Raw genomic sequence first — 23,453 nt, 5'->3', positions numbered from 1 at the left:
ACAGCTCCCTGCAACCTCTGCCTTTCAGCTCAACTGATCCTCCCACCTCGGCCTCCCAAGTTGCTGGGACCACAGGCGTGTGCCACCTTGCCCAGTTAATTTTTTTTGTATTTTTTGTAGAGGCAGGGTTTTGCCATGTTGCCCAGAATGGTCTTGAACTCCTAGGCTCAAGCGATCCTCCCTCCTTCGCTTTCCAAAGTGAGCAACCCCACCCCACCAGAAAATTTTCTTATATGTGGAAAACAAAACATTTAATTAAAAAGAAAGTTTTTATTGTCTTAATTTTTTTTTTAGAAACTGGGTCTCCTATGTTTCCCAGGTCGGTCTTGAACTCCTGCACTCATGGGATTCTCTTGTCTCAGCCTCCCAAAGTGCTGGGATTACAGCTATGAGCCACCGCACCCAGCCAACAAACAAAGTTTTTAAAAAAGGTCAAAAATACATTAACTTTATCAGTTATTCAGCTTCATGTAATTAATTTTTGTTCTGCTTGATCTTGATGATCATTTGCATGAACCCATCAGTTTCTGTTAGAGTTTTGAAAAAAAATTATTTAGTTCATTGATCTGAAAGATATTAGAAATCTATATTCAACAGTACTTGTTAGAATCTTTTTAATGAATCTGATTCTAGATGCTTTTAGAGAAGAATCAGCCCTGTAGATGAAAAAACTTAGAATAGTGATGATTAAAATCTGATGAAAGTTCAATATTTGACATGAAAGTTCAGATATTTCTATTATATAGAGCATTTTAAGATAACAACCAGAATCATGACTGATAGCATCACATCAGGATCATCAGACCTCTGTAAATTTTATATGATCTTCAGATCATATAAACATTAACATCAATAACATATCTATGTAAGTGTAAACATATAACATTAACGTCAATATCATATCTACATAAGCGTAAACAGCAATTAGTATTATTTTATTATTTGACATTGCTTTTCATATAATCTAGCATATCAAATAAGCCTAATGAGAGACACATTCTTTGAGGCTCTCCAGGGGCCTCACTGGTAAATCTCAAAGTCAATTTCAGGTTAAAAAGACTTAAATTAGAATTTGATTAGTTTGTTCAACAGCAACAGATAAATTAAAACAGAATTTGATTTGGGGGAAGTTTGTCAAAGATGTTTAAAGGCTCAAAACATTTGTTCAAAACAGGATCACGGGTCACTGTGAAATAATAGTCACTCGTTTAGGGGCACATGTTCTCAGGACCTCCTGAGTGCTGTGTCACAGGCCAAAAATAAATTCTAAAAGAAAGAAAAGAAAAAGGGAAAAAAGAAAATAGTCACTCATGTAACCAGATTGATAGTCAACAGACTTCAACAACAATACAGAAAGTTACGTGGACTTAAAAACATAACCCTTCCAAAGCTCAGTTTCCTAAGCAATCAGAAACCTAATTATAGGCCTGGCGTGTTGGCTCACACCTGGAATCCCAGCACTTTGGGAGGCTGAGGCAGGGAGATCACTTGAGGCCAGGAGTTCAAGACCAGCCTGAGCAACATGGTAAAACCCCATCTCAATTGAAAGGACAAAAAATTAACTGTGTGCGGTGGCCTGTGCCTGTGGTCGCAGCTACTCCGAGGCATGAGAATTGCTTGAACCTGGAAGACGGAGGTTGCAGTGAGCGGAGATCACGCCATTGCACTCCAGCCTGGGCGAAAGAGACAGACTCCGTCTCAAAACAAAACAAAACAAAACCCTAGGATCAACAGAAAGGAATGCCAGGGTTAAGATAGAGGATTGCAGAGCCCCAAGTTCTTCCTTGCAGAGGAAGCCTTCAGGTACTAGGCTACAGAGAGAACAGGTTGTTAACATGTTTCCTTTTTTTTTTTCTTCAGATGGTGTCTCCCTCTGTTGCCCAAGCCAGAATGCAGTGGTGTGACCTCAGCTCACTGCAACCTCTGCCTCCCAGGTTCAAGTGATTCTCCTGTCTCAGCCTCCTGAGTAGCTGGGATTACAGGCGCCTGCCACTGCATCCAGCTAATTTTTGTATTTTTAGTAGAGATAGGGTGTCACCATATTGGTCAGGCTGGTCTGAAACTCCTGACCTCAGGTGATCCCCCTGCCTCAGCCTCCCAAAGTGCTAGGATTACAGTTGTGAGCCACAACGCCCGGCCATAATATGTTTCTTATCAGACTTCAAGTCTGTGTTGATGTTGATGCCAGAGAGGTATAATGAGGCATGTCTGACCCCCACTTCCTGTCATGGCCTGAAACCATCTCTCAGGCTAAATTTTAAAAGAGCCCTGGCTGAGGAAGAAGTCCACTCAGATGGTTGCAGGGACGCAGGGGTTTAGGATTTTATTTTTGCTTTACAAGTCCTATAAGATAAAACTGTATAAATTTTAAGGAACAAGTCTCATGCCTGACGTATGCACCACACAAAAAGTTCACCAAACTGTCCAATGCCATAAGCAGAGACATTCCAACAACAAATCAGGATGAGAAGTTGATGTGTCCACACTGTAGACAGCTTTTCCCAAGACACCAGAATAAGTCTTCATATCATAATGAGACTCTTACCTGCTTAATGTCTACATTTTTCACTTGACAGAACCTGATCCCCAAATCCTTTACTTCACCTAGTGCTCCCTTTTATAGAGTTGGCACTCTGCTTTAATTCAACCCAGTCCTGAAATGCTACTCAAAGACTATAAGAGGTCTCATTCACTTTCCCCACAGTCTTTTGATTTGTTCAGCTGATGGCCCTTAGGCTTCGGATCTTGGATCAAAACTATTGTACAAACTAAATTTATTATACTATTGCTAATGACAGCTGGGTGCGTTGGCTTATGCCTGTAATCCCAGCACTTTGGGATGCCAAGGCAGGCAGATCACTTGAGGTCATGAGTTGGACACCAGCCTGGCCAACATGGTGAAACCCCGTCTCTACTGAAAATACAAAAGTAAGCCAGTCATGGTGGTGGGCTCCTGTAATCCCAGCTACTTGGGAGGCTGAGATAGGAGAATCGCTTGAACCCAGGAGGCGGAGGTTGCAGTGAGCAACCTAGCTCACTGCACTGGCTGGATCGCACCACTGCACTCCAGCCTGGGCGACAGAACGAGACTCCATCTTAGAAAACAAAAACAAAAACTTAATAAACACAGTTAAGAACCTTTCTTAAAATGCGAAATCTCTGTTGTTATAGACTGATTATTTAAAAGGTAAAGAAAAACAGATCAACACGTTAAGAAAACCTATCTCAAACAGAGAGGAGCAGACTCGCCCTGCTTCAGTGCACCCTTGACACTAATGTTCAATTTTTAGAAAAACTGATAAACAATTTCTTTTCCATCCCAACCTATCTCATCATATATAAGACTTCCTTCCCAAGGCTCATCCTTCATAAACCCTCAGCAACTTGCCTAGACATTCTGTCATTTTTTTTTTTTTTTTGAGACGAAGTCTCACTCTGTCGCCCAGGCTGGAGTGCAGTGGCTCGATCTCGGTTCACTGCAAGCTCCACCTCCCAGACCCACGCCATTCTCCTGCCTCAGCCTCCCAAGTAGCTGGGACCACAGGCGCCCGCCACCACACCCGGCTAATTTTTTGTATTTTTAGTAGAGACGGGGTTTCACCATGTTAGCCAGGATGGTCTCGATCTCCTGACCTTGTGTTCCGCCCGCCTCGGCCTCCCAAAGTGCTGGGATAACAGGCGTGAGCCACCGCGCCTGGTCGACATTCTGTCATTTTTTTACCCCCAGTCTTAGCCGTATAAATTTTCATTTTTATATTGGACTCCATTCCAAGTACTAACCAAGCCTGACCCTATTTAACTTCTGAGATTAGACAAGATTTGGCACATTCTGGGTGGTATGGCCATAGACTATTTTTTATATTAAAACAACCAATCATTTTATTTTAGGAAAAAAGCGTATTGTCACTCAGACCACACAAAATTTTGTCATATAAAAATTATTTTTTTACATTTTGTATATAGAATTATATATACAAAGAATTTTTAATTTTTAGTAACCTTAATTTTTAGTAAAAACCTAGGAAGTAGTTGGGAATTGTTACATATTAACATCTCATGAATATATATTTTATAATCTTTAAAAATATTTTTATAGAACAATTTTCAATGTGGAACAGGGTATTTTATTAACAGATCCAAATACGTTTTGTCTTTTATAAAACTTAAGGGCCAAGAACAAACTTGTACTTATGTTCAGCGATTTGTATCTGTTATTTTCTTAGTTGGAAATGATCCTGGCATTTAGTGAGTACCTGTTACTTAATCTGACATAACGTAACTTTAATATTTCATCTTCATATGGTAAGAGCAAGAGAAAAAACATTTCAAATTACATGAAAAGTTCACTTTATAAACATGTATCTCACATTTACCTCATTTATTCATTTTAACAATCATACTTAGATTACTTATGAAAACTGACATATTAAGCAAAGCCAGTTGGCTGGGCGTGTTGGCTCACGACTATAATTCCAGCACTTTGGGAGGCCGAGGTGGGCAGATCACTTGAGGTCAGGAGTTCAAGACCAGCCTGGCTCACTGGGTGAAACCATATCTCTACTAAAAACTATAAAAATTATCCAGGCGTAGTGGCGCACGCCTGTAATTCCAGTTACTCAGGAGGACGATGCACGAGAATCAGTTGAGCCTGGAGGTGAAGGTTGCAGTGAGCCCAGATCACACCACTACACTGCAGCCTGGGCAACAGAGTGAAACACTGTCTCAAAAAAAAAGAAGAAAAGAGAAAAAGAGACAAGAAAAGAAAAGAAAGGAAAAGAAAAGAGGAGGTTCCATAACCAGGAGGAAGAGAAAGACCCTTCCTAACAAATTCCCAAATAAAACTGAACTCAACCACCCAGAAAATGGCAGTTTGATCCAAGAAACACACACCACGGGGGAAAGAAGCAACCAGAAAAGCAAAAGCTCAAGGGGGCCAAGTGTGCAGACCTCATGCCATAGTTCCAGAGGTCATTGATGTCTCCAAGGTGAGTCAGCTTCAGATCCCATTTCTGACACCACAAATATCAAAGTCAAAGACTATGGAGATGAATCTCTTTTCATAACTACAATATCAAGGATGTTATATTATGGGGTTCTTTTGTTTTAAGACAGGGTCTCGCTCTGTCACCCACCCTGACGTGCAGGGGCACAATCTCGCCTCACTGCAACCTCTACCTCCCCTACTCAGCCTCTGGAATAGCTGGGATTACAGACATGCAACACCACATCCAGCTAATTTTTTGTATTTTTTGTAGAGACAGGGTTTCACCACGTTGTCCAGGCTGGTCACGACCCCCTGGGCTCAAGCAATCCGCCAGCCTCGACCTCCCAAAGGGCTGGGATTACAGGCGTGAGCCACCATGCCCGGCCATGAATCTCTAAACATTTTCTTTCAGAATCATAAAATCGTAATCTGAGGCATACACACAAACTGGCTGGTCTTTGGTGTGTCCAAAGAACAAAGAGAAAGTTGAGAGTTTTATTAGAAACAGAAATGTTACCTATATTTTTTAAAGCAAGTCCATTGGCACCAGAGAAGCTTTCGGGAGCTGGCAAGCTGTGATTGGTGAGTGCGGACAATAGGTAAAACGAGCCTTAGAGTCATTGCAGGTTGTTTCAGCATTTACACAGTAAAAGTGGTCTTAGGATGGCAGTAGGCCATTTCAGCCACCAGCCTTGTGGAAAATTCACTTCTTGGAGCAGGTGCAATGTGCCCTGAGTGCTTTTTCCCCTGGCCACCCAACTCTGACATAGTTGTGTATGTCAAGAATTGAGTCAATTCAGGTGGGTTGTGGTGGAGCACGCCTGTAATCCCAACACTTTGGGAGGCCAAGGGGGGCAGATGGCTTGAGGTCAGGAATTCAAGACCAGCCTGGTAAACATGGCAAAAACCCTGTCTCTAGCAAAAAAACAAAATTAGTGGGGTGTGGTGGCGCGTGACTATAGTCCCAGCTACTCAGGAGGCTGAGGCAGAAGAATCGTTTCAACCCAGAAAGCTGAGGTTTCAGTGAGCCAAGATCACGCACTGCACTTCAGTCTGGATGACACAGTGAGACTTCATCTAAAAAAAAAAAAAAAAAAGAACGACTCAATTCACATAATAAACTTTCACAATGGTTAAAGCAGAGTCCTGCTTAGCAATACACAAAAATTATCCTTTGTGATCCACTCATTTTACTGCTGTTGACTTTATTGCTTATGCTTTCAGACAGACGCTCTCCTTTTACCAAACTTGAGTCAGGCTCCTCTGAGTCCTGTTTCTGACTAGGTCCCAACCTCAGGCTCCGTCCTTCATCCAGGGACTCTGCCCATTTAACCTGTTTCAGCAAAAATCCTGTCAAGTCAGTTTAGCCAGAATCCCCCTGCCCCTGAGGTTTCCTCCAAGTAATTTCCCATCTTCTGACCCCCGGCTCCTACTCCCTGACTTCAAATCCCCACTTGTCCTTGGTGGAGTTGAAGTCGATCCCAATATCACTCTCCCAGCACAAGACCCCATTGCAGTGGTCCCTGTACCTATCACAGTAGTCCCCGCTCTGAGTAAAATCGTCCTTATGATCTTTTCTCTATTTTCAGAGACAAAGTCTCACTCTGTCACTCAGGCTGGAGTGCAGTGACCCAATCCTAGCTCACTGCAGCCTCAAACTCCAGGCCCAACCAAACTTCCTGCCACAGCCTCCCGACTAGCTGGGACTACAGGTACGCACCACCAAATCCAGCTATTTTTGTTGTTGTTGTTGTTGTTGTTGTTTAATTCTCTACAGACCCAGGAACTTGATGTGCCTGGCTAATTTTTGTATTATTTCTAGAGACGGGGTTCCACCATGTTGCCCACGCTGGTCATGAACTCCTGGGCTCAACCAATCCTCTTGCTTCGGGCTCCCAATGTGCTAGGATTATAGGCATTAGCCACTGCAGTTGACCCTTCCTTACAGTCTTTAATAAGTGCAATAAATACTTGTTTGCTTTAACATTTCCCTGTGTCTTCAATCTCCTGAAGTCTTACATGCCTGACATTGTCTTTACTCCACCCGATATCAAAATTCCTTTCTGTCGTCTGGTTCAGTGGCTTACGCATGTAATCCCAGCACTTTGGGAGGCCGAGGTGGGCAGATCACCTGAGGTCAGGAATTCTAGACCAGCCTGGCCAACATGGCGAAACCTTGTCTCTACTAAAAGTATAGAAATTAGCCAGGTGTGGTGGTGTGTGCCTGTAGCCCCAGCTACTCAGGAGGCTGAGGCAGGAGATTTGCTTGAACCCAGGAGGCATAGGTTGCAGTGAGCCAAGATCATGCCACTGCACTCCAGCCTTGGTGACAAAGCGAAACTCTGTCTCAGAAAAAAAAAAAAATCCTTTCTTTCAACAGTTTGGAGTTATTACACCATTGTATCCTTGCCTCCAGTGTGGTGTTCGAGAGATCCAATGTCAGTTTAATTATTTTTCCTCTGTAAGTAACCTGCTATTTCTCACTGATCATTTTTAAAATATTTTTTCCTTGTCTTTCACAATTTTACATTTCACTGTTCCTGTGTGTGTGTACTATAACACCTTTAATTCTTAAGTCATTTTTCTAAATCTGAGAAATTCTCATTCATTACTTAAATATACTCTCCTTTTTAATGACTATATTTTCTTGTTATAAGGCTACTATTAGATGTGTTCTGACATTTGTTCTTCTATCCTCCCTATTAATTAACTTTTCCTTCATTTACTTCTTCTCTATCCATTACTGATTACTTTTATGAATTCTTTAGATACATTTCCTTAGCTCAGTAATTGCTTTTTCAACTATATCAATTTTAACATCCAACTATTCCACTGAATTATTTATTTGAGCAGTTAATGTTTTCATATCCAATAGGTTTTCTTTTTTATTTATTTATTCATTTCTTCGTTTATTTGAGACAGTCTTCCTCTGTTGCCCAGGCTGGAGTGCAGTGGCACGATCTTGGCTTACTGAACCTCTGTCTCCCGAGTCCAAGCAATTCTACCTCAGCCCCTTGAATAGCTGGAACCACAGGCCTGTGACACTATGCCAGGCTAATTTTTGTATTTTTAGTAGAGACAGGGTTTCACCATGTTGGCGGGCTGGTCTCGAACTCCTGACCTCAGGTGATCCACTCGTCTAAGACTCCCAAAGTGCTGGGATTATAGGCGTGAGCCACGGTGCCTGTCCTTCCTTTTTTTTTTTTTTTTTTTTTTTTTTTTTTTTTTTTTACAGAGTTTCACTCTTATTGGCCAGGCTGTTCTTGAACTCCTGACCTCAGGTGATCCTCCTGCCTTGACCTTCCAAAGTGCTGGGATTACAGGCATAAGCCCCCACCTCCGGCCTTTTTTTATTTATTTATTTTTAGACGGAGTTTCACTGTTGTTGCCCAGGCTGGAGTGCAATGGTGTGATCTCAGCTTACTGCAACCTCCGCCTCCCAGGTTCATGTGATTCTCCTGCCCCAGCCTCTTGAGTAGCTGGGGTTACAGGTGTGCACCACCACGCCCAACTAATTTTATATTTTTAGTAGAGATGGGGTTTTGCCATGTTGGTGTTCCTTGAACACCAAAAGAACTTCTCTTTTCTTTCTTGTCCCTCCTCCCATCTTCGAAGCTTATAATACTGGGAATTTTAGTTCAAGACTGCAATTTTTTAAATTTACAGTCTAAAGTTTACACTTTTCGATACATTTTACTATTTTTCTCCTCACCATTGCTTATTGAAATCACCTCCTTTCTCCTAAATTTAGTTTTTCCTTCTGATAGAACTGTATACCAATAATGATTTCTGAAGGGTATATGTGTCGTGAATTTTCTGAATATTTTTTCCTTCATTCTGGATTATCCTGGCTGTATACAGATATCTAGGTTCACCTTTTTGTGTTTGTTTGTTTTTGTTTTGTTTTGTTTTGAGACAGTGTCTGGCTCTGTCACCCAGGCTGGAATGCAGTGGCACCATCTCAGCTCACTGCAATCTCCACGTCCTGGACTCAAGCGATTCTCCTGCCTCAACCTCTCAATTAGCTGGGACTACAGGCATGTGGCACCACATCTGGCTACTTGTATTTTTTGTAGAGATGGGTTTCGCCTTGTTGGCCAGGCTGGTCTCGAACTCCTAAGCTCAAGCAATCCTCCCGTCTCGGCCTCCCAAATGCTGGTACTACAGGCATGAGCCACTGCGCCCGGCCCAAAGTTATCTTTAATCAGCTCCTTGAAAAACTTCTCCATTGCATTTTCTCTTCTCTTTTTCTCTGGGACCTTTCAGGATTTTATCTTTCTCCTAGAAATTTTACTCCTACGGTGTGTGGGGGTGGGGGGGGGGGCGGGGGTGCACCCATGTGTGTGTGTGCACATGTGTGTTAATCATACTCAGAACTAGGTGGCTCTTTTCAGGTGAAGATTCATGTCTTTGTTTAGTTGAGAAAATTCTAGAGCATTATTTCTTCAAGTACTGCCTTCTCTCCAGTCTTTCTATTCTTTTCTTTTCTTTCTTTTTTTTTTTTTTTTGACGGAGTTTTGCTCTGTCACCCAGGCTGGAGTGCAGTGGCACAACCTCAGCTCACTGCAATCTCCGCCTCAGGAGTTCATGTGATTCTCCTGCCTCAGTGTACCTAGTAGCTGGGATTTCAGGCGCCTACCACCCCACCGGGCCAATTTTTGTATTTTCAGTAGAGATGGGGTTTCACCATGTTGGCCAGGCTGGTCTCTAATCCTCACCTCAGGTGATGTGCCTGCCTCCCAAAGTGCTGGGATTACAGGCGTGAGCCACTGCCCCTGGCCCGGTCTTTCTATTCTCTATCTCTGGAACTTCTCTTGGATGAACATTGAAACTTCTGGGATCTATTCTCCATTTCTTTTATTATTTTTCTTTCGTACTTTCTATTGCATAGTCCTTTTCTGCTATACGGTGAAGAAGTGCCATGTCTGAACACATTTTTTTCACTAGGTTGTTCCAGTTTCTCTTACTGATATGCAAAAGCTCTGTTGTATATTAGAGATGGTTACTTTTAATTTATTGCGGATCCTTCACCATTTTCCCCCAAATTTGCCTTTTTAAACAGTTGTTTATGGTGTCTTTTGACTTAGATGATAGTTTAACTTTTACATCTTTATGTCAGATTCATTGTTTATAGCCTTGGTGTAATGTCAGGAAGTGCCTATGCCAACTCAAGATGTCTTACACTATAATATTTTCCTAAATTTTCATGTAGTTCTTTATGATTTCATGTTTTCACACTGAATTTTTAGAATTTACTATTTTATGTGGTTTAAAGTGAGGATTTAATCTTTATTTTTTCAAATGGATAGACACTTGTCAAGCAATAATTTATTATACAACCCACCTTTTGCCCACTGTTTGGAAATGCATGCTGAAGTCTGCACATAAATTAGTCTCTTTCTTGATTTTCTATTTTGTTTCACTAATCTGTTTCTATGTGTATTCATTTTGTATTGTTGCTGTAACAAATTGGCAATAGCTAAGACAATGCTGGACGCGGTGACTCATGCCTGTAATCCCACCGCTTTGGAAGGCTGAGATGAGCGGACCGCTTGAGGTCAGGAGTTTGAGACCAGCATGGCTAACATGGTGAAACCCCGTGTCTACCAAAAATACAAAAATTAGCCGGGTGTGATGGCACATGCCTGTAATCCCAGCTACTCAGGAGGCTGAGACAGGAGGATCCCTTGAACACAGGAGGCGGAGATAGAAGTGAGCTGGGATCACCCCACTGAGCTCCAACTTGGACGACTACAGTGAGACTCCATCTCAAAATATATATATGTAGCTAAGACAAATTTTGAAAAAGAAGAATAAGGTGGGAGGAATGGCTCTACCATATTTGAATACTTCTTATACAGCTACAGGAATCAAGACTGTAGTATTGTGAGAAGAATAGACACGTAGATCACTGGAACAAAATAGAGAACCTAGAAAAGAACGTAGAAATAGCCCCACACTGATTTTTTACAAAGAGACAAAAAGAAGGAAGGATCGCCTGCTTAACAAGTGGCGCTGGAGCAGTTGCATATCCATAGGCAAAAAAGAAAGAAAGAAAAAAAAAAAAAACCTTTATACAGAAAAAAAAAACCCCAACACCCAGTGAATCATAGATTTAAATGTAAAATATAAAACTGAAAAAACTTTCACAAGAAAACATAGGAGAAATGTCTAAGATCTAGGGCACAGTGAACGGTTCAAACAACATAATCCATAAGGAAAAAAAATAAATTAGATTTCATCCAATTTAAAACTTTGGCTCTGTAGAAACTGTGTTAAAAGGATGAAAAAACAGGGTATAAACTGGGAGAAAATGCTTGCAAACCACATATCCAACAGAGGACTCACATCCAGAATATATAACGGGTATGTATAGTACTCTCAAAACTCACCGGTAGGCTGCGCGTGGTGGCTCACGCTTGAAATCCCAGCACTTTGGAGTTCGAGGTGGACAAAGCGTAGATCCCTTGAGGCCAGGAGTTCGAGACCAGCCCAGGCAACATGGCAAAACCCATCTCTACTGAAAACACAAAAATTAAACAGGCATGATGGGTTGCGCCTGTAATCCCAGCTATGCGGGAGGCTGAGGCATGAGAATCGCTTGAACCTGGGAAGCAGAGGTTGGAATGAGCCAAGATCATGCCACTGCATTCCAGCCTGGGTAACACAGCGAGACTCTGTTTCAAAAACAAAACAAAACATGGATGAAAGCAAACAAACAAATAATCCAATTAGAAAATTATGAAAAGATATGAACATACATTTCACTGAAGAGGAAATAAGCAAAGAAGTATATGAAAAGATGTTCAACATTCATTTGCTTCACTAGATGCAAATTAAGACCATGATGAGGTATCACTACACCCTTATTACAACAGCTCAAATAAAAGATGTACTGACAACACCAAATAGTGACAAGGATGCAGAGAAACTGGACATTTTGTAAAATGCGGCTGGGAAGGTAAAATCTTACAGCCACTCTGGAAAGCAGTTTGGTAGTTTCTTATACAACTAAACATGCAATGACCTTACAATTCAACAATTACACTTCAGAGAAGTTAAAATTTATCCCCATCCAGAAATTTGTACATAATTATTCATAGTAGCTTTACTTGTAATAGCCAATAGCTGGAAATAATCCATATGTCCTACAATAAGTGAATGGTCAAGCTGTGGTACATCCATCCCATGGAATACTACTCAGTAATAAAAATGAAATATTGGTCATGCACGGTGGCTCACGCCTGTAATCCCAGTACTTTGGGAGGCCAAGACAGGCAGATCATGAGGTCAGGAGTTCAAGACCAGCATAGCCAACATGGTGAAACCCCATCTCTACTAATAATACAAAAATTAGCTGGGCCTGGTGGTGTGCACCTGTAGTCCCAGCTACTCAGGAGGCTGAGGCACCTGAATCGCTTGAATCCGGGAGGCAGAGGTTGCAGTGAGGCAAGATCGCACCACTGCACTCCAGCCTGGGCGACATAGTGAGACTCTGTCTCAACAACAGCAACAAAAATATGAACTATTGATACACAAATATTAATATCTTGGATGAATCTCTAGGGAATTATGCTGAGTGAAATAAGCCTCTAAAATGTTATGTACTATGAGATTTCATTTGTACAGCATTCTAGAAAAGATAAAATTGTAGAAATGAAAAACAGATTAGTGGTTGCCACGGGTTAGGGATGGTGGATGGGAGGAGAGTCGGTATTACTAAAAACAAGTAGCACAAGGGATAGCATTGTGGTGACGGAAATGTCTGTACCTTTTTTTTTTCTTTTTTTCATTCCAAGATGGTGTCTCACTTTGTCACCCAGGCTGGAGTGCAATGGCAGGATCTCAGCTCACTGCAACCTCTGCCTCCCAGGTTTGAGCCATTCACCTGTCTCAGACTCCTGTGTAGCTGGGACTACAGGCATGTGCCACCACGCCTGGCTAATTTTTGTATTTTTAGTAGAGATAGGGTTTCACCATGTTGGCCAGGCTGGTCTCAAACTCCTGACCTCAAGTGATCTGCCTACCTTGGCCTACCAATGTGCTGAGATTACAGGCGTGAACCACCGCACCTTGCCATGTTCTGTATCTTTTTTCTTCTGAAATACATGCTTTATTTTAAATTTAAAGAAATATTTAAAATAAACATTTTTTTCACAAATTACAATCAAACACTCAAAACAATTTAGGAATTTTAAACACTAATTCTTAATTCAAAGTAATGACATCCATAGAATACATTCTGGCATTGGCCCAATATGAAGTTTACTTAATATTGGTGTTTTACATATGACTAACCATTCATCCTTCCTGAAATTCAATGCTAACAGTGATTTGACTTTACAAGGTGAAGCCTTTTATTTAATACCCCAGAGATAACTTTTTCAAATACAAAACATATATACCAGCAAAGAAATTATAAAAACATATATAAAGTATACTAAAGGACATGATTTAAAGGCTGTCTGTATACGTAGGTGCGTTTCACCTTAGAAAGTATGCCATTACTTTCCCTTTCTTACATTGCAAAGCAAACAGCAGCTTCATAAACATTGTTCTATTATGTATCAACTGAAAAAAAACATATATTCCACAAAAAGGTTTTGAAGACACATGGAAGTGGAATACGCCCTCATTAAGAGCCAAGCTTTTACAGGACCACCTGTCTCCAGCTGGCTCCCAGCGTCCACTGAAAATAGCTGCTACCCTCAGAAAGACAAGATGGTCTTGTTAATGATTTCTATGGATTCTCGACTCCCATCCTCCTTGACCACCAGTGGAGGAGAAACCTGATGATGTCACCATGGGTGGGCTTGGCCAGAAGTCCATTATCTCGAAGTCTTACACACACCTTCCAAGCAGCACAATCTTTGGTTCCTTTAATAACATTAGAGACTAATAATTCTTTTCCTCACCGGACATGGTGGCTCACACCTGTAATCCCAAAACTTTGGGAAGCCTAGGCGGGTGGATAGCCTGAGGTCAGGAGTTCAAGACCAGCCTGGCTAACATGGTGAAACCCCATCTCTACTAAAAGTACAAAAATAGCCAGGAATACTGGCTCGTGCCCGTAAACCCAGCTGCTCATGAGGCTGAGGCAGGAGAATTGCTTGAACCGAAGAGATGGAGGTTGTGGTGAGCCAAGATCGCGCCATTGCACTCCAGCCTGGGCAACCAGAGTGAACCTCTGACTCTAAATAAATAAATAAATAAATAAATAAATATTTTCCTCTGATGGCAGTTACAACATCAGAAGGTAACTTTATGGGTTCATTTCTCAAGATAATACCCATTTTTTCTGCATTTTCAGCAAGGTTTTCTTCTTCTAAAACCTCAAGGGCTGAAATGGCCACTTCGCAGCCTAGTGGATTGCCACAGTATGTGGACCCATGTTCCCCTGCCTTAATGGTCAGCATTATGTCATTGTTCCTCAGCATGGCAGACACAGATTATCAGCCCCCAGAAAGGGCCTTTCCAAGGAGGACTGTATCAGGTCTGACATTTTCATAATCAACAACCAGCCATCTACCAGTTCTGGCCAATCCTGTCTGGATTTCATCAGCAATGAACGGAACCAAGATGGGAGCATGAGCTGGGATGAGTGTAAGTTAAAATGCCACAAAGCTTACTGTTCTTACAGAGATTCAGCTAGTTTTTTCTCTTTCTTTCTTTCCTTTTTTCTTTCTTTCTTTTTCTTTCTTTCCTTCCTTCCTTCTTTCCCTTCCTACCTTCTCTCTTTCTTTTGTTCTTTTTTCTTTCTTTCTTTCTTTCTTCCCTCCCTCCCTTTCTTCTTTCCATCTTTCTTCTTTTCTTTTCTTTTCTTTCTTTCCTTTCTCTTTTTTTTTTTTTTGAGACAGTCTGGCTCTGTCACCCAGATTGGAGTGCAGTGGTGTGATCTCAGCTCAGAGCAAACTCTGCTTCCCGGGTTCAAATCATTGAGTGAGCCCAGGAGGTTGAGACCAGCCTGGGAAACATAGCAATAGGCAGGGTGGTGCAGGCCTATAGTCCAGAGAGCAAGGCAAGAGGATGGCTTGAGCCCAGGAGGTCGAGACCAGCCTTGACAACATAACGAAACTGTCTCTACTAGAAAACTTAAAATTTCAGTGGGAGCGGGGTGGTGTGAGCCTGTAGTTCCGAGGCCAAGGCGGGAGGATTGCTTGAGCCTAAGAGGTTAAGGCCAGCCTGGCTAACATAGTGAAACCCAGTTTCCACTAAATAAATAAATAAATAAATAATTTAATTAAAAAAAAAATCTGGGCAGGGCGGTGCATGCCTGTAGTCCTGAGGCTGAGGCGGGAGGATCGCTTGGGCACAGGAGGTCTAGACCAGCCTGGCCAACATAGCAAAGAAGGCTCTACTTAAAAAAAAAAAAAAAAAAAAAAAAAATTAGTTGGAGCTGGGTGGTGCATGGATGTAGTTTGGGGATCGAGGCGGGAGGATTGGACAAGGCAGATGTAACCAACACCACAATCACATCCTATAAGTAAATACATTTTCCTGTCTCCAGGGCTCCAGGTAAAGGATGGTAATTGTGCACACCGTACTTAGATTCCCTTTCAAAAATGTAATCAGAGGTTGGAGGGCCTTGGACTGTTTTTTCAGTTGCAACATGTAGAAGCCACTAAAGAATGAACGCCACGACAAAATGTGGCTGAGGTGGCGACAACATTCTGCAATGTCACTGCCCAAGGATGATGGACCAATCAGGGCAGTTAGTGAACTCCATTGGGCCAATCAGAAGTCGGAACAGTAGGCAGGATAAGCGAAGCTGATGTGGCGTCTATCAGTCCAGCCTCCAGGGACAGAACCTTCCCAAACGGGAAGGGGCGGGAGGCGGGGAGCCAGGGCAGAGACTCTGATTTTCCCACCTAAAGCATCCCCTGGGATTAGCTACTTTAAGTTCAGAGTACGCATGTTCTGACTTTCTGTCTTTTTCGATACTTCCAAAATCAGAGTAAGGATGCACTGATTTTGTCTTTCCATTCTTCCTACCCCTCCTCGAACCTCTCCCCCACCCCTCCACCAGTGGTGCATTTGTTATCTAGTTTTAATAAAGAGTGTATATGAGGCAGACCGCCATCTCAAATCCTTCCTGTCAGTTTCCAACATTTTCAGGTATGGGATTTTCCCCAGGAACTCTGTAGTAACTTAAGAAATTTGGGGCGGGAGAGGTGGCTCACGCGGGTAATCCCTGCACTTTTGGACGCCACAGGTGGTGGATCGCTTGAACCCGGGAGGCAGAGGTTGCAGTGAGCCAAGATCAGGTCACTGCACCCCAACCTGGGCAACAGAGTGAGACCCTGTCTCAAAAGGAAAAAAAAATAAAGCTCACTCAAATCATTCCTCCTGGGCTCAAGCAATCCTCTCGCTTCAGCCTTGAGACTACAGGTGCTCACCACCTGGCCCCTGCTAATTTTTGTTTGTTTGTTTGTTTGTTTGTTTGTTTGTTTGTTTGTTTAGTAGACACGGTTTTGCTATATTGACCAAGCTGGTTTCAACTTCCTACCTCCTGGGCTCAAGTGATCCGCCCACCTTGGCCTCCCAAAGTGCTGCAATATCACAGGCCTGTGCCACCACTCCCAGCTAATTTTTTGTATTTTTTGTAGACAAGGGGGTTTGCTGTGTTTCCCAAGCTCGTCTCGACCTCCTGGGCTCAAGCAATCTGCACGCCTTGGCCTGTCAAACTACTGGGATTACAGGCGTGAGCCACTGCGCCTGGCTGATTGCTGCATCTTGAAAAACCCCACGTTCTCTCTAAGTGATGGCAGGCTCTTGTAGTCTCAGAAATTCTAGCCTTCTTCCTCCTGATAATTTACAAATCACCCAGTAATAGCCTCTAAATCTGTTCATATTAGCGATGCTCATTTCCCTTCAACAGAACAGAACCCCCTATCCCACTGCCTGATCAGATCCATCACCAGGGAGACCATGTTATCTCTGGGACTCACTTCCCTTCCTTTATTTATTGAGTGGGGGTGTCAGAATGCCCCCACTGAATAAAATTACAAAGTCACATCCCTGCCTCCCCAACAAGGGTCTGTACATCTTTCAGGGTAAGCCTAGCCACAGGGAAACTACTAACAACAGTAGCCAACCCCCTCCCAAAGACTCAAGTTTGCGTTGCCCATAGGAAACCTGTCATCCCCAATCAATACTTCTCCCAGAGACCCCTGGCTCCCTGTTTACATCTGACTTCTCCCCATGTCCTTACTGAGGGACAGATGAGCCCCGGATGGAGAAATGCAGCACCTGATTCCAGGTGACAGAGTGTGACTGGCCTTCACTGATTTCTCCCTCCACAGGACCAAAGGTCCTACGGCTGGAAAGACTCAGGCAGTTTCTCTTGCAGGTTAGACTGGTCCCGGTGCCATGAATGGAGATGACGCCTTTGCAAGGAGACCCAGGGTTGCTTCTAAAATGCCAGAAAAGATACGAAAGGTGAGGTGACCTGGAGGGGGCAGAGTAGTGGACCAGGGGACAGTGTGGGGTGACTAGGTTTCTGAGGAGGGGAGGACAGAGATACTGGAGACAAGGAGCAGGGTCTCGGGGGAGATCTGGACCCTTGGGAGCCTCCCACTCTCACTCTGTCATCACCTAGCATCCCTGGAGACAAGTCTGTGGCCGTGCACTACATTTGGTGACTCTCACTCCATTCAGGAAGGTGGGAAGAGAGCCAGCCAGCAGCATTAAAGCTCTACTGTGTGGCACGGGAGAAGCTAGGGAAGATCCCCCATGTTGTCTCAGTTAGCCATGGCATCAACCAGGACGGATTATCATCCCCACTTCCCAGATCCAGCACACAAGAAGCAGCTCCAGCTGAATGGCAGACATGCCTAGCTGAGTCACCGCCAAAATTTCTTTTTTTTTTTTTTCCTAGACCTTTGATGATGTTACCAAATAATTCTCTAAGAAAGAGTGGGAAAAGATGAAAGCCTCGGAGAAAATCATCTATGTGTACATGAAGAGAAAGTATGAGGCCATGACTAAACTAGGTAACAGAAAGTTCTAGGTACAGATAAGTCTGGGGACACATGAGCATCCCTTTTCCTGCTCTGGCTACTTCTTAGCTGCAGAAAGTACCCCACATTTTCCTTTTGTGCAGGGAAAAATTGCAAGGCAGCTTCTGAGTGTTCTGCTCTTCTGTGTCCTGTCAGGGCTAAGAGCAGGGACTAGCCACAGTGGAGTTTATACCTGGATCCTGCACGTTTCTCTCCCATAGGCGTCTGTTCTGATGAGCCCAACTGTCTCTGTGGCATCTCGGCACCCTGCCACCAACCGCACCTTCCTTCCCTCGGCTTGTCTCTCTCTCTTTTTTTTTTTTTTTTTTTTTTTTTTGAGTCAGAGTCTCACTCTGTCACCTAGGCTAGAGTGTAGTAATGCAATCACAGCTCACTGCAACCTCGAACTCCTGGGCTCAAGCAATCCTCCTGCCCAGCCTCTGGAGTAGCGGAGGCTACAGGCACGTGCCACCATGCCCAACTTATATTATTTTATATTTTGTAGATACGGTGGTCTCTCTCTGTTGCCCAGACTCGTCTCGAGCTCCTGGCCTCAACTTTTCCTGCATCCTCAGCCTCCCAAAGTGCTGGTACTACAAACATGAGCCATCATGCCAGGCCTAAGCTTGTCTCTTAAAGAATAAACATTTGGCTTCTTTCTAGGTTTCAAGGTCACCCTCCCACCTTTCGTGCATAATAAACGGGCCGCAGACTTCCAGGGGAATGATTCTGATAATGGCTGTAACCGTGGGAATCAGGGTGAGTAGATGGGAAGGGGCTGGAAAGGGTGGTCTTCTCTAGCCCAACTGCTTTTCAGCTCAGCTACCTGGGAGAGATCTTTTTCTTTTCTTTTCTTTTCTTTTTCTTTTTTTTTTTTTTTTTTTTTTTTTTTTTGGATACAGTTTTGCTCTTATCGCCCAGTCTGCAGTGCTATAGGTCAATCTCAGCTCAAGGCAACCTTCACCTCCCAGATTCAAGCGATTCTTCTTGCTCAGTCTCCCATGTAGCTGGGCTTACAGGCGCCTGCTCCCATACCCAGCTAATTTTTGTATTTTTGGTAGAGACGGGGTTTCACCATGTTGGGCAGGCTGGTCTCAACCTTCCTGACCGCAGGTGATCCACCTGCCTCAGCCTCCCGAAGTGCTGGGATTAAAGGCGTGAGCTCCCACTCCCTCCCTGTCTGTAATATTTCTAATATTCTCAATAAACAAATCAGATCTAACATAGCTGTGGGGTAATGTTGAGATCTGACTGGACTCAATATTATTCCCCATACTTTCCTGTGTGTTTGAAATATTTCTTTTTTAAATGACGTGTTGTTCTTGCTAAGCACTGCTAATGAATCAAAGGACAGTTAAGAAAATGTTACAAGTGAAAGAAAATATTAAAATCACAGATCCGCAAAAAACTTCCAGAGTATGTTTCATTAACAGCATGTAGGTATTGCATAAGTATCTTAACAGAGAGGATGATGAACACATTATATAACAAAGATTGCTGTTTCTCTGTATTTTATCAAAACCAAATAGCCTTCTCATTTTCAAACAACACTGAATCTCCGTGATGAGCTTGGAAGAGATTTTAAAACAGTGATCCCTTATCCAACACACAGAGAACTTTCCCACTTGTCAGTGACAAGAGATAACATAGGGTGAAAAAAAGACAGGTTCTTAGGTAGAGAGATTTGAGCATTTCAGGAATATAAAGGGGACATATGTGAGCTCATCTGCTCTGACAACACAATTGTAAAACAAGGTCAGAATGTCTAAACTGTCTTCAGTAGACCTATTATTCCCCAACTAAACAGGCCAGATTCTACAGTGTCCCACAATCACTATAAGAGGTCTGAAAATCCAGTGCTTGAGTATCTGCCAAGTTTTTGACATTAAAGGAGTGTCTTTATACTGAAAATATTTCAGAGCCACTGGACTAAATCATCCATGGTTCATCACACATTTAACAGCTTAATGGACATACTAAAAGATTCACCCATTTCAAGTGTACAGTGATTTTTAGTTGTTGTACATCTTGAGTGGATACAGTTCAGATTCCCAACCAATCAATTTAATTATTTGGGAAAAAGTAAAAGATATGTAATGAAATAAGATGAGACTGTGATGGGGTTTAGTCCCCATCTGATACACCATGAGATGGATAATTCTGAATTGATGCCACCAATAAATGAATCAACCAGGACTAAACATAATTCAGAAGCAAATCTCAAATAACTCCTCAACAGTGAGTGGACTCATAACCCTCTGCTACAGAATTCCCTCATGCAACAGAAGTCTCTCTAGAGTTTGGAAATCTTTACCAACAAAGAAAAATTCTGATGTATTCTTTCAGTTGAACGTCCTCAGATGACTTTCGGCAGGCTCCAGGGAATCTTCCTGAAGGTGAGTATCTCTCAAATCCAAAGGACCAGAGAACCTTTGTCCCTCCATGGATGCAAACACTGGTAAGAGTGGGAGAATATAAAAAATGCCCTCACTGCCTTTTTCTCCCCATGTCCCAGGTTTCTCCTACTTTAGGCGAGGGTAACTCTCCCAGCATTGCTGAGAACGCTGACTAAGATAACGCATGTGAAGATGCTTTGTAAGCTCTAAAGCACTATAGAAATGTCACTGATACTGTTTATCTGTGACCTTCACATTATAAAGATCATGCTCAAGAAGCCAGCAGAGGAAGGAAATGATTCGAAGGAAGTGCCAGAAGCATCTGGCCCACAAAACGATGGGAAATAGCTGTGCCCCCCGGGAAAAGCAAATACCTCTGAGAAGATTAACAAGAGATCTGGTAAGAGGAAACAATTTGGGAACAACCCCTCTGGCTTCCCTGGCTATGTTCAGGTGTGGGGACTGGGTGTGTGGCATGGATCCCAGACAAGCCTGGGTCCAGGCTGGGCTGAGGAGCTCACCCAACTCCAGATGAGATGTTAGACATGACTTCCAGAGACACAGACTGGAGTTGTCATCCATATAAAAAAACCACATGACTTGGGTCAAGTCTTCCAAATTTTCTCAATTCCAGATTCCTAGTCCATAAGATGGAAATAAAGAGTCAGAGTTCATAAATTGTTTGGAGGCATTAAATTAAATCTAGAAGGCCTGATGACATGAAAGGTGCTCAAGCAATTCTGTCTGTAATTACCTGGGATCATATCTTACGCAGCTCAATGCCTGACACCCAATACATGTGTACTTCAGATATATTGCAGGCCACTGCAATAAAGTGAGTCACACATTTTTTTTGTTGTTGTCGTTTTGCAGTGCATAAAAACTTTATGTTTACACTATACTATAGTCATTAAGTGTGCAATAGCATTATGTCTAAAAATGTACATACCTTAATTTTAAAATAATTCATTGATAAAAAATGCTAACAATCTTCTGAGCCTTCAGTGAGTCACACTCTTTTTGCTGGTGGAGGGTCTTGCCTCGGTGTTGATGGCTGCTGGCTGATCAAGGTGGTGGTTGCTGAAGGCTGGAGTGGCTGTGGAAGTTTCTTAAAAGGACACAACTATGACATTTGCCGCATAGATTAGGTCTCCCTTTCATGAAAGATTTCTCTGTAGCATGTGATGCTATTGGTTAGCATTTTACCCATAGTAGAACTTCCTCAAAGTTGGAGTCAGTCCTCTCTAGCTATGAAAGTCCTAGATGGCATCTCCTTCCAATAGAAAGCTATTTTATCTACATTGAAAATCAGTTGTTTAGTGGAGCCACCTTCATCAGTGATCTTAGCTAGATCTTCCGGATAACTTGCTGCAGCTTCTCCCTCAGGGTTTGCTGCTTCACCTTGCATTTTTATGCTGTGGAGACGGCTTATTTCCTTAAACCTCACGAACCAACCTCTACTAGCTTCACACGTTTCTCCTGCAGCTTCTTCACTTCTCTCAGCTTTCACGGACTTGAAGAGAGTTCAGGTCTTGCTCTGAATTAGACTTTGGCTTAAGGGAATGTTGTGACTGGTTTCATGTTCTATCCTCACCACACAATCTTTCTCTATTTCAGCAGTAAGGCTGCTTTGCATTCTTATTTGTGTGTTCACTGGAGTATTAGTATTATTATTTCCTTCAAGAACTTTTCCTTTGCATTCACAGCTTGACTGTTCGGTGGAAGAGGCCAAGCTTTCAGCCTCTCTTGGCTTTCAGCATGCCTTCCTCACTAGGTTTAGCCATTTCTAGCTTGTGATTTAAAGCGAGAGACATGTGACTCTTCCTTTCATTTGAACACTTAGTGGCCATTGTAGGATTCTTAACTGTCATAATTTCAGTGTTGCTGTGTCTCAGGAAATAGGGAGGCCCAAAAAAAGGAGGAGAGATAGGGAACAGCTCATTGGTGGAGCAGTCAGAACACACACAACATTGGTTGATTAAGTTTGTCATCGTCTATGGGTGCAGTTCCTGGTACCCCCAAAATAATTACTCACAAAGGGGTGTCTATAGTCATAATAACTTAATTGTACATTTTAAAAAACTAAAAGAGTGTAAATAGATTGTTTGTAACAGAAGGATAAATGGTTGAGGGGATGGAGACCCTATTTTCCATGATGTGATTATTACCCATGGCATGCCTGTATCAAAGCATCTCATGTACCCCATAAGAATATATACTTACTATGTACCCACAAAACTAAAAAACAAAAATTATTTTAAAACACCAAAGAACAACAAAACAATTGCAATCATAATATCAAAGCTCACTGATAACAGATCACCATAACAGATATAATAATAATGGAAAAGTGTAAAATTGGTGAGAATTTCAAAAAAAAATTGCAGTATCTGCGAAGCGGTATAAAAATGAGGTGTCATAAAACAAGGTATGACTGCAAGCCCTTAACAAATATGTGCAGCATGGAAGCTAGGTATGGGTGAATGTTCCCGTAAGTGAAGAGGTTGGAAATCTAAACCTAACAAGGGAAGGACCCAGAAGCTAAAACTTTAACTGGCATTTGCAGTGTACTGGTGTGGGTCTAAGATCTCAGCCTCTCTAAGCCAGAGGATGTGAAAAACTGGATAAAGAAGGCCCATGGGCACTTGGGAGGAAGGAGGCATCTGCTTTTTTTGAGTAAACAGAGCCTAACACTGTCTAACTTACCCAACCCTCACTTTCCAACTCTTCTCCATCATAGGACCCAAAAGGGGGAAACATGCCTGGACCCACAGACTGCGTGAGAGAAAGCAGCTGGTGATTTACGAAGAGATCAGCGACGCTGAGGAAGATGACGAGTAACTCCGTAAGTGAACCTTCGGCTCATCCCTCACATCCCTGCAGATGTGCTCTTCTGTTATGGTACCGGTATCCCATCTTGTCCCTTGTTCCCCAAATCATTCCCTTTTCTAGGATACAGCATTGAAGCTGAATGATGAAACTCCCCTTTCTCTTTCTTTCTTTTTTCTTTTTTTTTTTTTTTTTTTTTTTTGGAGGGATTATTCTTGCTCTGTTGCCCAGGCTGGATGTGGTGGG

The 23,453-nt window shown here is 42.6% G+C and overlaps 2 pseudogenes; one reads left to right on the top strand and one right to left on the bottom strand.

Moving 5' to 3' along the window:
* Nucleotides 1-13,692: 13,692 nt before the first annotated feature.
* On the bottom strand, nucleotides 13,693-15,967 carry LOC105493960 (ornithine aminotransferase, mitochondrial pseudogene; annotated as a pseudogene).
* A 1,386-nt stretch (nucleotides 15,968-17,353) lies between these two features.
* Nucleotides 17,354-23,219, top strand: LOC105493887 (protein SSX2-like; annotated as a pseudogene).
* The last annotated feature ends 234 nt before the right edge of the window (nucleotides 23,220-23,453 follow it).

The sequence above is a fragment of the Macaca nemestrina genome, chromosome X (genome assembly GCF_043159975.1).
Source record: "Macaca nemestrina isolate mMacNem1 chromosome X, mMacNem.hap1, whole genome shotgun sequence".
Lineage (NCBI taxonomy): Eukaryota > Metazoa > Chordata > Mammalia > Primates > Cercopithecidae > Macaca > Macaca nemestrina.
Note: the sequence above shows the minus strand (reverse complement) of the source record. Positions and strands in the feature narration are given on the sequence as shown.